Genomic DNA, 20083 nt, shown 5'->3' with positions numbered 1-20083 from the left:
CTCCTTACACCAGCGCGACCAAAATCTATCTACTTTCTGACGAATGAATGCCATCTAGACAGACATGAGCTATTCAAGGTCTCGAGTGATGGCTCTGGAATGATGGCCGATGCACTTCTAATCAAGAAATGACCGGGAGTTAAAGCATTTAAATCTTCTGGGTAAGCTCAAAGGCCGCGAGTTAAGAACAGCCTCAATTTGTATAAGTAAGGTAGTCATCTCCTCATACGTAAAGAGTGTATCGCCGAGAACTCGTTTAAGGTAATGTTTTACAGATTTAACTTCTGCTTCCCACTTGCCTCCGAAGTGAAGAGATGGATTTGGTGACATTCGATGTTCTTTAGTTTTTGTCCTTACAAAATTACTAAATTTTACAAAAATAACAGGTGAAAATCAGGACAAATTAAAAAATTTTACATTTTCCAAAAATCTAAATAAAATATAAATAAGAAAAAAAGAATATTTCGTAAAAGCGCCAGTACATATAATCACAAGGATCACAACAACCAGTTGTTAGCTAAACGTCTCAGTAGACACACGTGTTTTCATACATATAATTTTATAGTGATGACTATCATACATATTTTATTATAATGACATCAAAGAATCTTGCATTTTAACATTTAACGTTTGTTTATTTGATAAGAACGTGAACCAAAGGTCTAAACGTAATGATAAAGATCTAATAAATTAATATATTTTTTGCCCAGTTTGGTTGTCTACAATTTTTTCAAAGATTTTTATCATTGTGAAAATATAAATATATAAATTGTAATATATAATTTTTTTGTCAATAATTTATTCTTTTTGTAAGATTACGAACGGTGATCACGAGTAGCGAACGTCTGGTAGAATCAAATGGAGCGCGTATAGTGTTATTTCTAGCTTATTTCTGAAAAAGGTGTTGTTGGAATACAACTTTATTTTATATGGTTTGGCATTGAATAGGCTTTCAGATTTGTTACAAAAAAATTTTTAAGTTTTTAAAAATTATGGAAGGAGAAGAAAATTACAAAAAACTTTACGTTTTTGAAAAATTTGATTGTACTGGTTTAAAGAACATTAAAACCCATAAAACTTTTATTTGAAACATTTTTTAATATCTTTTACCACTTCGACGGTATTAACTCAGTAATAAAAAACCGTTTTTTTTCAAGGTGTTTTACCTCCTAAATGTCGAGATATGCAACTAAAAAAATACGGCTTTAATATTTTTCAATGCTCTACAACATATTCAAAACTTATTATAAATCAGTAAGGGACACTTCCTACCGTTTCCTTGTCAGTGAACGCAATATAATATACCATAACATTAATATATATGTATTAATATTTTTTTTAATTTATTTTAAAATATATTTAAAATATATTTTTTTTTATAATTTTATAGTAATATACATATTTCATTATGTAATTAATTATGTAAATAATATACGTTTAAATTTGTTACATACTTGGATACTTGAACCTGGAATCATACGATTGATGGAAAATATCGTTTTTTCAAATCCATCACTTATAACGCACTGACACGACGAGGTAATTCCCGAATTATTTACTGGTTGTTGACAGAAGTCACACGCACTGGAATAAATAATTTCAAAATTAAAATATTTGCAAATATTTTAAATTTACATAGCAATTCAGAAACCTCAGCAAAATTTGCGAAAAAATATCTCATATACTGTTCAATATCGAAAAAAATCCTCGTCTATCAAACGGAAGTATTATTTCATTAAACCGCCGGTGTGATAATTTACAGTAAGAATTATCCACAAGGTAAATGAAAATGAAGATTTATGAAGTTCAATTCACATAGATTTATTGTAGAAATCCGGAGGATAGCTTTAATATTCACACGTTTAACAGATCCACTGAACATTCGGTGATACTCAACGTACAACAGTAACGAGAGCTCTAGCTCTGCTTTTGCTGGCTCTTAAGATCGAACTAAATAAGATCGAAACATCGAGGAATGTGCAAAACACGCGCCCCGGACGTCGCACCATCAACTCGACGGACCACGTGTAAACAAAAACTCGAACCGTCGAGGTGACGGGGTAAAGGCAAACGGTTATTTACATTGTTAGAATTACAAACCTGTTGTTGGTAATTTGAGGATTTTATTCTTCACGTTTAATATTGACCATATATGTTTTAGATAAGTGAAAATGTCTGCTATTTTGTCACAAATACGTTTATGAAAGGTTGTACACATGTTCCAAATGTTACGTTTTTTATGTTATAGTTTTTTAGATGTTTTATTGACGTTTTAATGTCATTTGGAAACTGTTTTGAAATTTTTTAATGTTTTTGAAGCATTTCTGTTGAATTTGTGTTGTGAGAAATTAAGAAATACATGTAATTATAGCATATAACAGTAATTTTATTTTTACATTGTTTTCCACATTTATTAGTAAGGTTTCCTAAGGACAGAGTTGAGCACATTTTATTCGAATAACGCATTAAGAATAAATTATTCGAATAAAATATTATTCGGATAAAATCTTATTTGAATATATCTCATTCGTAATATGGCTAACTAATATGTTATTCGAATAAATCTTTATTCATAAAATGCGAATAAAATTTTATTTAAATTAATCTTTATTTATAAAATAAGAATAAAATATTATTCGAATAAATCCTTATTCAGAATTAACAAATAAATTTTTATTTGGATGAAGGTTCAATCACATGACACGAATAAAGTTTGATTCGAATAAATTGTTATAATTCGAATGACTATAACTATATTATATTGAATATTATCGAATATTATTATATTAAATATTATATTAGTAATAAATAAATAAGTAGACATTATATAACCGTTCGAGAAACGTTCTCACGCTCTCGCAAAGCGCTTATCGCGAGAAGACGCGAACGCGACAGAAAATACGCGAAACGCCGGAAACCGCGGATTGCAAGCGAAGATCTAATCTGCTTCGCTTGCACCTAGATAAAAAACGCGTAAATAATATTAACCAATGAGAGAGCTTTTCTACATCCTCTCCCAAAAAGATGTAGAAAAGACAGGAGACCACCTGGGACGGAGGCGATGAGAGCAGTCGCTAACGAAAATCCAGAAAGACAAGTCGCTAATCAGAATCTAACTAAGAGTCGAAGACAAGCCGCTGATTACTAACCTACCGCCTGTACTCTAACTGCCGAGTGCGGAATTATCTAACTAACCACCTAGGCGGGATTTGACAGAATAAAAACCCACTCAAGAATTCTGCGTAAATAAAGAGTTTATTGAAAATAAGAAAGCTCGAATTAAATTAAAGACGTCCGTCGATCTTTTGGATCCCTATCCTAAAGTCGGCCGAGACCCGAAAAATCTTCGTGCCTCCGGCGAGGAACAACAAAATATCAATTATTTATGTCTCACATGTTGGCGCTCACTTTCACTAATAACAATAATTATCGTATAATAATTTAACCGTGACTACTTAGTTTCTAGTTTCTAGGTATCATTTATGGTATATTTATTTTTTTTATAATACATAGTGGGTGTTTTCCAGCAACGACACTGCGACCGTCTCTCCGTCCTCTCTCGTCAAACGAGAGAGAGAGTGCGAGAGAGACTGCTGCGCAACCTCGTCGTGCCGCTCTCCGTTCTCTCAATACTTGCTCGGTATCACTATGTACTCGGTATCGTATCTTTTGGGCGCCAGGTGCGATCAGGCCGCACCACTCAACAATATCTCGGCAAATAATCAGCGGACACGACGGCTCGGCCTCGGTAGCTCGGTATCAACAGGGGGTAGAGTGTCGTGGTTCTTTCCGTAAGGAGATTCGGAATCGACGTCTCGGAGAGAGAGAGGAAATCTCGATATTAATTGTACTCAGAAATAAGATAAAATAAGAAGAATATATTTTCAGTTGGTAGTATATAGATAGAATGAATAAAAGTAACTATAATATTATTATCGAGCCGTAGGGAGATCGCTGGGTTTTATCGAAATCTCTAGTTATCATTACTCTCCTCCCTTTGTATCCGGCTCGGAATCGAATAGACCATACACTAATCCAGCGTAACTTATTCTCAAGGATTGCTAATCAATGACTCGATACAATGCTACAATTACAATATATTACGATATGACTGTCGACTCGTTTCGGTGCCCCTCGGAGAGGCGAAGAAGGCAAAGATTTACGCAATACTTAATGACGCGGAAATCGCCGCGAGTCCCGTGAGTCTCTCAGCTAATTCTCGGTACTAAATTATTTATAGCATAATTGCTCGGTATTGTTACACGTCTCTAATAACTCACGGGTCTCCGCCGAATCCGCGCTTACCGGACGATCGAGGAGGTGGCCTTACAATAATTCGCCGTCGCAGGTGGTCGCTGTGGGTCGTCGTCCTTCCACGTGTTCGCAGGACACCGGCTTGCCGAACAGTGATTTCCTTTCGGGCCGGCGGGACCTTGGAAGGTACGCTGGTGGGGAGGGGGAAGACAATGCGCGCCACCCCGGCCCGGTTGCCAGGCTTCGCGGCAGCGTTGCGCCCCGCGCCGGACCCGGAATCGATTCTCGTATCGATTCCTGTGTGTCGCGGCTGGTCGCGGACTCCCGCCGCCAAATTCAAATTGTAGTCCTCGGTAACGCTCTCCGTAAACCCGATCCTGGCGGCCCCGCTCACACCTCGTACGACTGGGTGGGTATTCTTGTTAGCCTTGCTTCGCTGGGGGAGACCTTTCCGGGGTGATCAGGCCCGAGGGATCTCCGCTTTCTCCTCGACGTGTGGTGGCGGGGCCCCTTAGGGGTGTCCATCCTTGTGTAGAGATGCCGACGCCTTCCCCTGCCTGCTCCGGGCCGCTCCCGATCGTCCACTCGAGGCTGTAATGATTTCCTTGGCAGTATCTCTCTCCCTTATTCACTCGATACTGTGTGTTTTATACTCACCGGGCCGGTCGCTCAGTCTCCGCTCCTCCCCCTTCGAGATCGTCCTTCCGTTGTTCGCCTGGGTCCTCTTCTTCCTAAAACAATGGCCGTTCTCCTGGCCCACCACCTCGATCCCGATACAGAGTACGGGTGAGCTAGCGAAAAGGTTACTGCTCACCCGCACAAAACACAAAATTAAAGCGCTCTTAGACGCCTCCCGGCCGGGCGCGTCCGCCCTTGTGACGGGCTCAAAAAGACCACGTCACAACACAGAGCAACATAGCGTATCATTCAATCTTCTTTCAATATCAGTAAACAACAAAGATATTCTGTGTCGCTCTGTGTCGTTGCTGGAAAGCACCCATATGTATTACATACTATACAGAACAATAAATGTAAAAAGACAAAAATTCAGTTCCAACAAAAAAAATTTTTTCCTTGTTTTCTAACCTTTTACTACTGACATTTTATGCGATAAAATTTTATTTATTATTTGTAAATAAGGATTTATTTGAATAAATTTTTATCTACAAGTTAGAAATATAATTTTATTGGAGTAAATTTTTATTCGTGACTTACGAATAAAATATTTTGTTCGAATAAAATAATAAAAATTTATTCGAATAAAATTGTATTTTTGATTTGCAAATAAAAATTAATTCGAATATATTTTTATTTACAAGTAACGAATAAAATTTTAGCGGATAAAATTTCATTCTCAACCTTATCTAAATAAAATTTTATTCGAACAATGCCCAATACTGCCTAAGGAGATAACGATTTCCGTGGCGCGTAATTTTGACTATGAATTCTTGCTAAATGGATTATTTGAAGTAAAAGTGGACATAGTCGCTATTAATAGTTTCAGAAATATCGATCCTTTTTTTTATTGCTATATAAGCAAAGTAACTCGCATACATTTTAATTTAAAATCGAAATTAGGTTTGGTGTACGTTATACCTTTCGGACGTAGAGCCCCTCCCCCCCCCCGCCGTAGGGAGGAACAAAACCCACTGATTGTGAGTCCACGCATATACTTTACAACGCAAAGCGAAGTTCCACATGAGTTTACAATTTTCCAATGCATAGCGAGGTTCAAATCAAACCACGGTCGTGTACACAGGTCTGGAAACTCGGCCAATTTTCAGTAGTGGAGGTACGTCGCTTATTGAAGCAATTTAATTTGCTTTGTCGCCACGAGGACGAGGATCGTTGCGATCGGGTAATGTTGACAAATGTAACCAACAAATTATAAAGAGTCCGTTCAGTCATTCAGTCTTGCATTGTTTAATTAGTTTATTTTTCAATTATTATTTGGCGATGACAAAGCCGTGTGCTGTGCCGACATGCAAAACGGGCAACAGAAGCGAAAAATCGAAACGTTCTGTATTTCGCGTACCAAAGGACATTGAACAATTAAAAAAATGGATAGAAATCATTTCTGGGATCGTCAAACTGAAGCCGACGCACGTGATATGTGACAAGCATTTTGAAGATAAATATAGGTATATTATTCGCAAATAGATTAAACGAGACAAGAGTGGATGCGTTATTGCACAGGTTCGTTAATAAAATAAATTTAATGACTAGTATGTGAAAGCGTAAATATCACATTTTCTTTTATTGAAGGTCCTATATAAATATCCACAGCTTAGTAAGCTTGCTGTACCAACAAGATTCTCAAACGATGAAATAAACAATGAAACCTCAACTGAATCGTCTTTAGTGAACCCTGTTATCAATTCTGTACAGCATGATGGAGCTATATCCGTTGTCCTCCGAGTCTCCCGTTAACCAGTTAACTGAAGGGACTATGATTACAGACACCCCTCATATGCAAAATATGTGTTGCAGTATGGTTAAAGCAAGAAATATAAGGAGCTTTCCAGCAAGACACTGTGTAACACAGTGTCTATTAGTATAAGTGAGACACTGATATTTTCTCTTTCACACTAGTGGACACTGTGTTACACAGTGTCTTGCTGGAAAGCTCCCATAATGAGATATAATCATAGAATTATATATTTTCTTTTTTTAGAAAATGTATGCATTCAATTGCCAATTTCATAAGATGGACAATCACTTACAACAATAAAAGTAGCTGATATTGATTCAACAACAATGGCGAATTCAACCTCAGATCTGCAATTGAAATTGCTTCAGAGCCACTGTCCGAATGTCAAACACAGGAAAAACTTTTTCACATTCATTCAGTGTTTAGCGAACATGAGTTACCAAAACTTTTTACTGCATACATTAGTAAATCATACAATAATAAATTATAAGTGCTTAAAGCATCTGTATTCATAACACACAAATATTCTTGCAAACTGTAAAAAAGGTTGAATATTAATTATTAAGAGTATAGTGATAAATGTAAAATACGTGATTTCATGGGCTACAGTAAAGACTATACTACTAATGCTTCGAAACATCATTCTATATCTGTTTAACATTCCAAGAGAATAAAAATAGAATGATGTTTCAAAGTATTTGTAGTGTAGTCTTGACTGCAGCCATTGAAAATGTTAATTCCTTTTAGTGAACCTGAAATGAGAAAAATTAATATAAAATAATTTTTTTCCATTTTTCTTTTAGGCATTCAGAAAGGGAATGCAAATACCAATGCATGTGACACAAATTTTGCAACAATACCAAAATTCTGGAGCGTCAGTGAATTGCCTGTTCAAAAGGGACAGTGTATTCTATTTTCATATACAAAACCAAGATCGGACAATGGTATGCATTTCCCGTTAATTCAAAAATATGTTGTTCTCGACACTCACAGACAATTACAGTACTACGTCAATGGATGCCACGTCAACACGCAGGAGACGGAAATAGAGCAAATGTACAATACAGCCGATCTCATGCCATACATTTTGGAAAAGTTCCAAAACATGAATGTTTGTGGAGGTCTTGGTGATATTGATGTCCACTATGTGCCCGCTAATACTGCATTCCAAGATGGGGCCAAACAATGGCAAAACAAAAAGTGTAGTATGATTCCAAAAACAAAAAATGTAACAATTGCATGAAGTTCAGAAAATGTATACTCCAACAAGTATCGAGAGAGAAAGTTGGAAAAAGGGAGGAAGAGAGAGAGGGGGAAAAGGGCGGAGAGAGGGAGGAAGAGAGAGAGAGAGAGAGAGAGAGAGAGAGAGAAGTTGAGCGAAAGGACTTTTTAACCGTTTTGAGAGAGATAGAGGCCCGAGGACAAAAGAGGCATCTCTTCTGATAAGAATGAGAATACTTATTAAGTCAGCTCTTTTAATTTTTAAAACCACAATCTCCACTTAATTCCTCTCGACCAATAGAGCCAAACGCGATGTTATTGCGATAATTATGAAAGAAAGAACATTTGGAAAATTAAGGAATTTGAATCCAATGGTTGGGATCTCAAAAATTCCCCTTGTTCCTTCTGTTAACATCCCCTATAAAGAAATAGGCGAGAAAAATATTGGTCCGAAAGTCGGCTGAATCGGGAATCGAACCCGAGACCTTCCGCTTGCCGGGCGACTGCTGGGTAAAAATCATTCAAGGTTATCATTTCAGTGAAGAACTAAAGGCATTGCATAAAGGAGAATCTGTACCTCGAAAAAGCAACGATTTATTAAAACGATATATTTCTCGGCGAGAAGCACCTTCGAATATATATACGGACAACGGAACCAATTTTGTTGGAGCCGACAGAGAATTGAAGAACTTTGGAGAAGTTTTTATTAATACAATGCGTCATGACAAGATAGTGGATTTTTCAGCACAAAAAGGCATAAACTGGCACTTTATTCTTCCGCATGCCCTGCGCTTCGGCGGCTTCCCATAAGCCAGTAGTTAAGGCTATGAAGTTTTATTTGAAAAAAGTAGCAGGGACAGCAAATTTAATGCATGATGAGCTACAAACAATTTTGATTCAAATTGAAGCAGTGCTAAATTCCTGTCTTATGATTCCTCTGTCTAGCAATCCTAACGATCATACCTATCTAGTCCCGCTCACTTTTTAATCGGAGACGCTTTTACCGCTCCCGCTGAACCTAGCTTATTAGATCTAAAGGAAAGTCATCTTTCTCGATGGCAAATCAAACAACAGTTCTGGAAGAAGTGGCAATCTGATTATCTTAACCAGATGCAACGGCGTACTAAATAAAAGACCAACGCTCCATCCTTGAAACCTGGTGACCTGGATTTATTATGAGAAAAGACAACATCCCTCCATTGTGCTGGCCAATGGCACGCGTTAAAGCGGTGCATCCTACAGCAGATGAAGTTGTTTGCACCTCCACAGTCAAAAATGCAAAGGAAACCTACAAGAGAGCGGCATCGAAGCTGTGCCCTTTATTTATTAGAGATTAATAATTCTGATGGAAATTAATTCATTATTTTGTTATATGATACGTTTATTTGTTTCATTTATTCCGAGCATAGACAAGGGTTGCAAATAATGTTAGTTATTTATTTTATGCCGCTCTTATTTGTTTATAAGTGCTCATTTATTACATTGAAAATAATATATTTTCAAGGCGGCCGGCATGTTTAATACTTTTTTTTTTTAATATTTTTAGCGTTTGAGTTTTTTGATGCTTATTAGTTTCTGTAGTTTATTATATTGTATACAGTCCACCTCTTTGAGTTATATTTACTAAAATAATATTTCGGGCGATGTGTTTGAGCGCCCTCGATTGTATCTTATGTTAATTTGTTGCTATGTATGGAAGCCCAGAGGGCAGCGCTTCTTTTTCTCGGCCCGCTCTCGCCACTGTTGGGTCAGGTTAAGTAAGCGCCATTGTAACTTGTACGTAGAGACAGTCACTCGTGTGTAATAGAATCAAAAACAATAAAAAGTAGACTCTGGCTCACAAAAGCAAGGATTATCTCTACATCTCATATGGAACAAATTGTTCTATGTTAATATAATAATGTCAAATATTATATGTAAACATATTTTCTGAACAAATATATTGAGAAAATTAAACAAATCATATATAGTAGGCCAACTGAACGAGCAAATAAATAAGGTGTAAAAATTTTTATTAATAGTTAAATAATTAAATTAACATTCCGTTACAGAATCGATATAAATTGTAAACGTTTCGACTGCACTACAGTCTTTATCAATACATAAAAGTTAAATATTAAAATACAAAGTTAAATGTTAAAAATACAAAGTTAGTTAAATATTAAAATATAAAATTGAAACGATTCTTCGCTGTTGACCAATAGATATGCAAGGCGATTGGTCTGAGATGCCAAGTTATGCGACATTTGAGCATGCTACGGATATAATACGCGAATTAAATCAATGTCAGAGAAAATTAAAAAATCTTTCAACTTACATTATCGTTTTAACAAGTCCTTTTCCCCGATATTTCAAGTGTGTGTTGCGAAGTCTGAATACCAAATGTCAAAATAGAGAGCGTGATGTATTTATTTATTACCAATGTTTTTTCTAAATTATGATTCAGCAAATTTTTTAAGTATGTCAAAATAACTACTGTCTAACAATTCGGTGTCTGTATTTAAATTAATTCCATTTTTCTGTTCTTTAATGTGGATCATTTCAGATATTAATCTTTTATGGTAGTTCTTTTCGTGATCCATAATTTTAATATTGTCCCAGTCAAATGTATGTTGTTCGTTTAGAATGTGTTCTGTGACAACCGAATGTCTAGCAGAGTCTAATTTAATATTATTTTTATGTTCTTTAAGTCTCGTTCCTAACTGTCTTTTTGTCTGTCCGACATATGTGGCGTCACAATCGTTGCAATTCAATTTATAAATAACATTAGAATTCGTGGGGCAATTATTTTTGTCCTTTTGAACTTTTATGAAGTTATTCAATTTTTTAATGCAACGATATCCTACCACTACGTCAGGTCTTCTTATTGCTGAAGCAACTTTCTCAGATATTGATTCTATATATGGTATGACAAAATATTTAATGTTAGTATTAGTATTATTGGTATCTGTTATATTGTTATTATTAGGCTTGTTAAATTTCTTAGTTGAGAGATTTTTTAATCTGCGTTTTATTTCTGTGAAAATTAGATCAAGAGGATAACCGTTGGATAGCAAAATGTTAATAGCTTTCTCTATATTTTTTTTGTGAAATTGCGGATGTGATAGTAATAAAGCTCTATCTACCAAGTTATAAATTGTTCCTATTTTATGACAAGTCGGATGATTTGAAAAAAATGAAAGTAATCTACCTGAGAATGTCTTTTTGTGATACCAATCTAAATAAATTTTATTATCTATTACTTTGATCATTATGTCTAAAAAGCTTATACAACGATTATCCTCTTTTTCCAATGTAAACTGTAGTCTATCGTTATAATTGTTGAATTCGTTCAAAACATATGTAATATTGTCAGCGGAAGTGCATAAAATAATGTCGTCTACATAACGGAAATAGAAAGTCATTTCGCAATTTAAATTACTAATTACCAATGTTTCCAAGTCCTGCATGACTATATCGGCAATGATCGGAGAAAGTGGGGAACCCATAGGAGTCCCATAAATTTGTTTGTAAGTTATGTTATTAAAAGTGAAAAATGTAGAAGTTAATATAAATTTTATCATACCTATGAATTCATTTTTGGGAATCTTTGTGTGTGACTCTATAAAATGCCATCTATTATTGATACCGTTTAATGCAAGATCTACGGAAACATTAGTAAATAATGAAACAACGTCCAATGAAACTATTATGTCGGTATCTTGTATTGTTTTCCCTGATAGAATGTTGCATATATCATAACTGTTATTTACAAAACTGTCCGCTCTAGGAAGGCTATCTTTTAAAATTTTATGAAAGAAAGAAGCAATATTATATAGAGAAGTATTTATTGAGGAAACTATTAATCTAAAAGGAATATTTTCCTTGTGGATCTTGGGGAGCCCATAGGCTTTAGGAAGAAGAGAGTCGCTTGAAAATAAATAATAATATTCTTTTTTGTTGATGAAATCTTTTTTCAACCATTTTTTTAAACAAATATTGAGTTCTTTTTCTATTTTTGTTGATGGATTGTTTTTAACTATGGTATACGTAGAATCGTCTTCTAGGAGACTCTCATCTTATATCTGGCAGGAGATTTTAAATCACCATTGCAACTCCTTTTCTTTGTTCAACCAAAAATTATATCTCATACACAAGAAAAAATTCCTATGGCTGCGTAAATCGCATGAAACAGAGTACATTAAAAATATTGATCCTATCGAATTGAAAACAATATCATCGACAAATATTGTTGATAACACTGTTTCTGCCAACAGTTTTCGTTGTGCTACACATAACCCTTTACAACAAACTAACCAGAAATGGTTTATTAATTTAACTGATAAAAAAATTCCCCCCAATGTAACCAATCTATTACAATTGGGAGGTGAATTTAGTCTCCCAGTTAACTTAAATAAAAAAGTAGCTATACACGAATTCATCAAAGATATAGAAAGCAATTCTAATGGGATCAGAAATCTTACTTCGATTCGTAATGCTGCCATTCCACAATTTTCATTATTTTTAAACAATAACGACAAAAAAACGGACATACAAGAAAAATTATTTCACATGCATAAAGACACAATTAAATTCTGCAATCAAAATCCTAATATTTTATTTACTAGAGCAGATAAAGGCAGCATCACAGTCGCACTAGAAAAAGAATTTTATATAAAAAAAGTTGAGAGTCTCCTAGAAGACGATTCTACGTATACCATAGTTAAAAACAATCCATCAACAAAAATAGAAAAAGAACTCAATATTTGTTTAAAAAAATGGTTGAAAAAAGATTTTATCAACAAAAAAGAATATTATTATTTATTTTCAAGCGACTCTCTTCTTCCTAAAGCCTATGGGCTCCCCAAGATCCACAAGGAAAATATTCCTTTTAGATTAATAGTTTCCTCAATAAATACTTCTCTATATAATATTGCTTCTTTCTTTCATAAAATTTTAAAAGATGGCCTTCCTAGAGCGGACAGTTTTGTAAATAACAGTTTTGATATATACAACATTCTATCAGGGAAAACAATACAAGATACCGACATAATAGTTTCATTGGACGTTGTTTCATTATTTACTAATGTTTCCGTAGATCTTGCATTAAACGGTATCAATAATAGATGGCATTTTATAGAGTCACACACAAAGATTCCCAAAAATGAATTTATAGGTATGATAAAATTTATATTAACTTCTACATTTTTCACTTTTAATAACATAACTTACAAACAAATTTATGGGACTCCTATGGGTTCCCCACTTTCTCCGATCATTGCCGATATAGTCATGCAGGACTTGGAAACATTGGTAATTAGTAATTTAAATTGCGAAATGACTTTCTATTTCCGTTATGTAGACGACATTATTTCATGCACTTCCGCTGACAATATTACATATGTTTTGAACAAATTCAACAATTATAACGATAGACTACAGTTTACATTGGAAAAAGAGGATAATCGTTGTATAAGCTTTTTAGACATAATGATCAAAGTAATAGATAATAAAATTTATTTAGATTGGTATCACAAAAAGACATTCTCAGGTAGATTACTTTCATTTTTTTCAAATCATCCGACTTGTCATAAAATAGGAACAATTTATAACTTGGTAGATAGAGCTTTATTACTATCACATCCGCAATTTCACAAAAAAAATATAGAGAAAGCTATTAACATTTTGCTATCCAACGGTTATCCTCTTGATCTAATTTTCACAGAAATAAAACGCAGATTAAAAAATCTCTCAACTAAGAAATTTAACAAGCCTAATAATAACAATATAACAGATACCAATAATACTAATACTAACATTAAATATTTTGTCATACCATATATAGAATCAATATCTGAGAAAGTTGCTTCAGCAATAAGAAGACCTGACGTAGTGGTAGGATATCGTTGCATTAAAAAATTGAATGACTTCATAAAAGTTCAAAAGGACAAAAATAATTGCCCCACGAATTCTAATGTTATTTATAAATTGAATTGCAACGATTGTGACGCCACATATGTCGGACAGACAAAAAGACAGTTAGGAACGAGACTTAAAGAACATAAAAATAATATTAAATTAGACTCTGCTAGACATTCGGTTGTCACAGAACACATTCTAAACGAACAACATACATTTGACTGGGACAATATTAAAATTATGGATCACGAAAAGAACTACCATAAAAGACTAATATCTGAAATGATCCACATTAAAGAACAGAAAAATGGAATTAATTTAAATACAGACACCGAATTGTTAGACAGTAGTTATTTTGACATACTTAAAAAATTTGCTGAATCATAATTTAGAAAAAACATTGGTAATAAATAAATACATCACGCTCTCTATTTTGACATTTGGTATTCAGACTTCGCAACACACACTTGAAATATCGGGGAAAAGGACTTGTTAAAACGATAATGTAAGTTGAAAGATTTTTTAATTTTCTCTGACATTGATTTAATTCGCGTATTATATCCGTAGCATGCTCAAATGTCGCATAACTTGGCATCTCAGACCAATCGCCTTGCATATCTATTGGTCAACAGCGAAGAATCGTTTCAATTTTATATTTTAATATTTAACTAACTTTGTATTTTTAACATTTAACTTTGTATTTTAATATTTAACTTTTATGTATTGATAAAGACTGTAGTGCAGTCGAAACGTTTACAATTTATATCGATTCTGTAACGGAATGTTAATTTAATTATTTAACTATTAATAAAAATTTTTACACCTTATTTATTTGCTCGTTCAGTTGGCCTACTATATATGATTTGTTTAATTTTCTCAATATATTTGTTCAGAAAATATGTTTACATATAATATTTGACATTATTATATTAACATAGAACAATTTGTTCCATATGAGATGTAAAGATAATCCTTGCTTTTGTGAGCCAGAGTCTACTTTTTATTGTTTTTGATTCTATTACACACGAGTGACTGTCTCTACGTACAAGTTACAATGGCGCTTACTTAACCTGACCCAACAGTGGCGAGAGCGGGCCGAGAAAAAGAAGCGCTGCCCTCTGGGCTTCAATACATAGCAACAAATTTACATAAGATACAATCGAGGGCGCTCAAACACATCGCCCGAAATATTATTTTAGTAAATATAACTCAAAGAGGTGGACTGTATACAATATAATAAACTACAGAAACTAATAAGCATCAAAAAACTCAAACGCTAAAAATATTAAAAAAAAAAAGTATTAAACATGCCGGCCGCCTTGAAAATATATTATTTTCAATGTAATAAATGAGCACTTATAAACAAATAAGAGCGGCATAAAATAAATAACTAACATTATTTGCAACCCTTGTCTATGCTCGGAATAAATGAAACAAATAAACGTATCATATAACAAAATAATGAATTAATTTCCATCAGAATTATTAATCTCTAATAAATAAAGGGCACAGCTTCGATGCCGCTCTCTTGTAGGTTTCCTTTGCATTTTTGACTGTGGAGGTGCAAACAACTTCATCTGCTGTAGGATGCACCGCTTTAACGCGTGCCATTGGCCAGCACAATGGAGGGATGTTGTCTTTTCTCATAATAAATCCAGGTCACCAGGTTTCAAGGATGGAGCGTTGGTCTTTTATTTAGTACGCCGTTGCATCTGGTTAAGATAATCAGATTGCCACTTCTTCCAGAACTGTTGTTTGATTTGCCATCGAGAAAGATGACTTTCCTTTAGATCTAATAAGCTAGGTTCAGCGGGAGCGGTAAAAGCGTCTCCGATCAAAAAGTGAGCGGGACTAGGTAGGTATGATCGTTAGGATTGCTAGACAGAGGAATCATAAGACAGGAATTTAGCACTGCTTCAATTTGAATCAAAATTGTTTGTAGCTCATCATGCATTAAATTTGCTGTCTCTGCTACTTTTTTCAAATAAAACTTCATAGCCTTAACTACTGGCTTATGGGAAGCCGCCGAAGCGCAGGGCATGCGGAAGAATAAAGTGCCAGTTTATGCCTTTTTGTGCTGAAAAATCCACTATCTTGTCATGACGCATTGTATTAATAAAAACTTCTCCAAAGTTCTTCAATTCTCTGTCGGCTCCAACAAAATTGGTCCCGTTGTCCGTATATATATTCGAAGGTGCTTCTCGCCGAGAAATATATCGTTTTAATAAATCGTTGCTTTTTCGAGGTACAGATTCTCCTTTATGCAATGCCTTTAGTTCTTCACTGAAATGATAACCTTGAATGATTTTTACCCAGCAGATAGTCGCTTGATTCAAGTTGCTTGTAGTGAGGTTCTTGTTCCTTTCTTTCTTGATGTTCTTTGTATTTTTTTAGAAATTGCAGTATGTATGCTATAACTCTGATAAGACGCGTTGCTGATGAAAATCTGGAAATATTATCCCATTCTTGATTAACTCGTTGTACGCTTAAGTCATTCTTGCGTGCTTCTGGAAGCTCTTCAGTGTTGAAGAAAACTGAAGTATTTTCCAATCCTTAGTCTCATGATTAAGCCACGGAGGCCCATGCCACCAAAGTGTTGGTTGAATTAATTGAGAGGGAGAGATTCCACGGGAAATTAGATCTGCAGGATTTTCTTTTGTATTTACATGCCTCCATAATGAAGGTTGAGTTAACTCCTGAATTTGACCTATGCAATTGGAAAAGTATATGCTCCAGCGTTTGGCGTCCGATTTTATCCATCCTAGGACAATGATGGAGTCAGTCCAGTAATAAATGCTATCGAATTTAATATTAATCGCCTTAGATACCTTGTGTATCAATAAAGCGAGTAAATGCGCTGCAAAGTTCCATTCTGGGTAAGGTGATGGTTTTTACTGGAGCAACACGTGATCTTGCACACAATAAACGTGCTTCTCCATGGTTATTATGATCTATTGATTTAATATATATTGCAGCTCCATACGCGTTTAGACTTGCACCGCAAAAACCATGAAGTTCAATGATATTGGTCTGTAAAGATTTACGGAATTACTTTTCTGGGAATTGTCAAGGCTGTTTAAAAGACTCAACTGGGCTTTGTAGATACGCCATCTAGTTTTAATTTCCAAGGACACCGTCTCATCCCAATCAAGTTTAAGTGTCCATAACCTTTGTAGTAAGATTTTTCCTGTTACGATGATTGAGCCTAATAACCCGAGAGAGTAAAAAATGCAAGCAATGCTTGCAAAATTGCTTGCTTCTTTTTGTTACGTTTTTTGTAGATGTCAGCCTGGTTACATCGTACTGCAATAGATCAAGAGAAGCATGCCAATGTAGTCCTAAGGTTTTATGTCGCTCACCTTTGTTTAAAACTAATACAGACTTTGTGGTTTCTGAACTCCGAAATCTTTGCACCAATTTGGAAGAATTGGATATCTATTTTCTTAACTTGAATTAGCCTTTACTCAATGCGGCTATTATTTTGTCATGATTTTTAATGGCCTTGTCAAGATTGTCATCTTCTGTCAATAAGTCATCGACATAAAAATCTGAAATTATGAATGCTGCTCTTAAAGGAAAATTAGTCTTTTCTGCTTTCGCCGTTTCTTTAAGCGCTCGTGTTGCTAGATACGAAGTTGAGGCTGTTCCATAAGTAATAGTTTTTAATTCAAAGGTTTCTATTTCTTTACAAAAACTAGCTTTCCACAAAATGCGTTGATATTGAGTTTGTGAATTGTTGACACGAACTTGTCTATACAGTTTTTCGATATCGGCCGACATGACGGACACCCATATGCGAAATCTGAGAATAATGTTCCAAAGCTCTTCTTGTATTATAGGTCCAACCATGAGAGTGTCGTTCAGCGAAACTCCTGTAGAAGTCTTCAATGATACGTCGAAACCTACCCTTCGTGGTCAAGCTGTCTTTTTTTATAACTGGATGATGCGGCAAATAATATATAATATCCTATTCGGGAGCACCTTTACTTTGTTATTTCCTCCATGTGTCCTAAACGCTGATAATCTTCTAAGAACTCGACATATTGATGTCTTAATTCCGAATCCTTGCTCAATTTACGTTCTTGCAAAAGAAAGCGACAAAGCGCCATGTCTCTTGATTCACCCAGCTGCTTGAATAAACCATCCTTGAAAAGAAATTGTACAACAAATCTGCCATCTAGATCTCTGCAATGAGGGCGTGTGAAATGCTCTTCACAAAGTTTTTCTTCCTGCGTGTAATTGTTTCCGTTCGGAAATACGTTTGTTTTCCCACAATCGTGTAAAACTTTCGTCCAATTGATAATTAGTTACCAAGTTGCAAATTTTAGGAGTTCAATTGTTCCCTGGATCTCGAATAGCTCCTCCTAAAGTCCAGCCAAACAGAGTTTTTTGAATTACTGGATACTCCTCGGTGGCCTTGACTTACACAAAATTTCCCACCGTGGCTGAAATAAGTATATCGATATCTTCTGGCAAATGAAAGCTTGGGTTAGCTCATTTCAAGTAAGGTAAAATCTTCATTTTTAGCTTGTTAAACAAAGTTGCTGGAAGCCTATTTATAATGTGATTTAAAATAAAATGGTCAACTTCTTTTCTGTAAGAATAATGATTAGAAATAAGCAAGATTTTTACCATATCACGCGCAAAATTTGCCATTTGATTAATTCCAATGATAGGCGTGTTGTTCAAATGTCTGAGAAGTCTGAAGTTATTTATCAAAGCCTCGGTTATTAAATTCGATCCAGGATCAAGGGGGCTCAACATGAATGTGGTTTTTCTTCAACATCCAATACTTGCAATCTCACCGTTGACAGCCATACTTGAGAATGTTTGGAGTCTTGGACAGCACTAGTGACTATTGGCGTAGATTTTATAAGTTTTTCTTGATTAACATCCTTCGACGACTCATTCCTTGTATTTGATGCTGATGAAAAATGTAGTAGTGTTGTGTCGCTTATCACATGTCATGCCACAAGAAGTATAATCCTTGGCCTTATGTGAGGTGGACCGTAAGCAGATTAAACATAGCTTGCTGTTTCTGATGGCTTTTAACCTATCCGCAACAGACATTTTTAAAAAGGTTTCGCAGGCAAAAATGATCTTGTTTGCATATGGGACATTCTCTAGTATGACTCTGCGTTACGAGGTTGAATAAAGTAGGTCTTGATGGACGTTGCTCATTTATGCCAGATACAGTTGTTGATGGCTGAGTTTTTTTTAAATGATCTCCAAGGTGTGATATCGGTGCTCTAAAAAAGCCATTAAATCCTGTAAAATATCAGGACCTGTCAAACTGTTTTCCCATTTTCTGTTAGTAGTCACATTTAGCTTACTCGTGATTAAGTGCATATAAAATATCTCGTAAATCGTTTACTTTTTGACCATCCTACCCATATCCCTTATACTTTTTTATGCAGAATAGTGTGAGAAATCAATTAATGTAAAAAAATATGATAGTTCTATTTAAAAAATTTAAGGTGACATTAATTTGTTTATAAAAAAAATTTTTAATTTTATTACATGTTGAAGCTTGCGTAAAAGATTGATTTTCACTGTATAAACTTTTTTAAAAACTGATGGAAATGTCCCAAAAATTGTGGCAACCGTTACGTGAACCACCCTGTATATACAAATATTAAAAATTATAATAATTAATAAAAATAATAAAAATTATATTTTAAGAATTATAATTAATATTAAAAAAGAAAAAATACAATACACACATAACGCTTTTCATAATTACTCTAGAAGAAATATCACAGATAAATTTATTTGAAAAATACACACATTAATTTTAGAAATTTTTATAGAGTAAAAGTGAAAAAGCAACAGGAGCGTGAAGTAATCGACGAAACAGAGGATGCAAACTGATGATGGAAAAATGCAATATATAATTCATATTAAATCATATTAAAACTCATATTTAGTTTATTTTATATATATTGTAAAAGTTCTATATAGTTTATTATACTATAAAGATTATTATTCGCAGTAGCGTAATTGCCGGGCCCATTTTTGTTAATTTTTACAAAGGTGCAGTAGTAATAACCACATTCAGCAGACTTAACAGTTGAACAATTTTCCAATGTCATTCGATGCTAATTGGCTGGATCTTAAAGTAAGAATCACATTTGATTGCTACTTGAGCTGTTAAGTCTGTTGAACGCGGCTAATAAGTATTATTTTATTTTGTTCTTAATTTTATTTAAATTTTTATTTAATTTTTTTTTTATTTTTATTTAAAAATATAATACAATTTTTTTATATGTTGTGTAAGGA

The 20083-nt window shown here is 34.4% G+C and overlaps 1 long non-coding RNA gene across 1 annotated transcript in view; it reads right to left on the bottom strand.

Annotated features, from left to right (window-relative positions):
- Nucleotides 1-1455: 1455 nt before the first annotated feature.
- LOC146724665 (uncharacterized) overlaps nt 1456-20083 on the bottom strand; it is a 105571-nt gene continuing 86943 nt past the window's right edge. Inside the window, exon 3 of the long non-coding RNA XR_014923999.1 lies at nt 1456-1584. This is a non-coding gene — a long non-coding RNA (uncharacterized LOC146724665). The remainder of the gene's footprint in view (nt 1585-20083) is intronic.

Source organism: Nylanderia fulva, unplaced genomic scaffold (genome assembly GCF_048542155.1).
Source record: "Nylanderia fulva isolate GAGA-0341 unplaced genomic scaffold, ASM4854215v1 Scaffold121, whole genome shotgun sequence".
Classification (NCBI taxonomy): Eukaryota; Metazoa; Arthropoda; class Insecta; order Hymenoptera; family Formicidae; genus Nylanderia; species Nylanderia fulva.
This window is presented reverse-complemented; position numbering and strand designations above follow the sequence as displayed.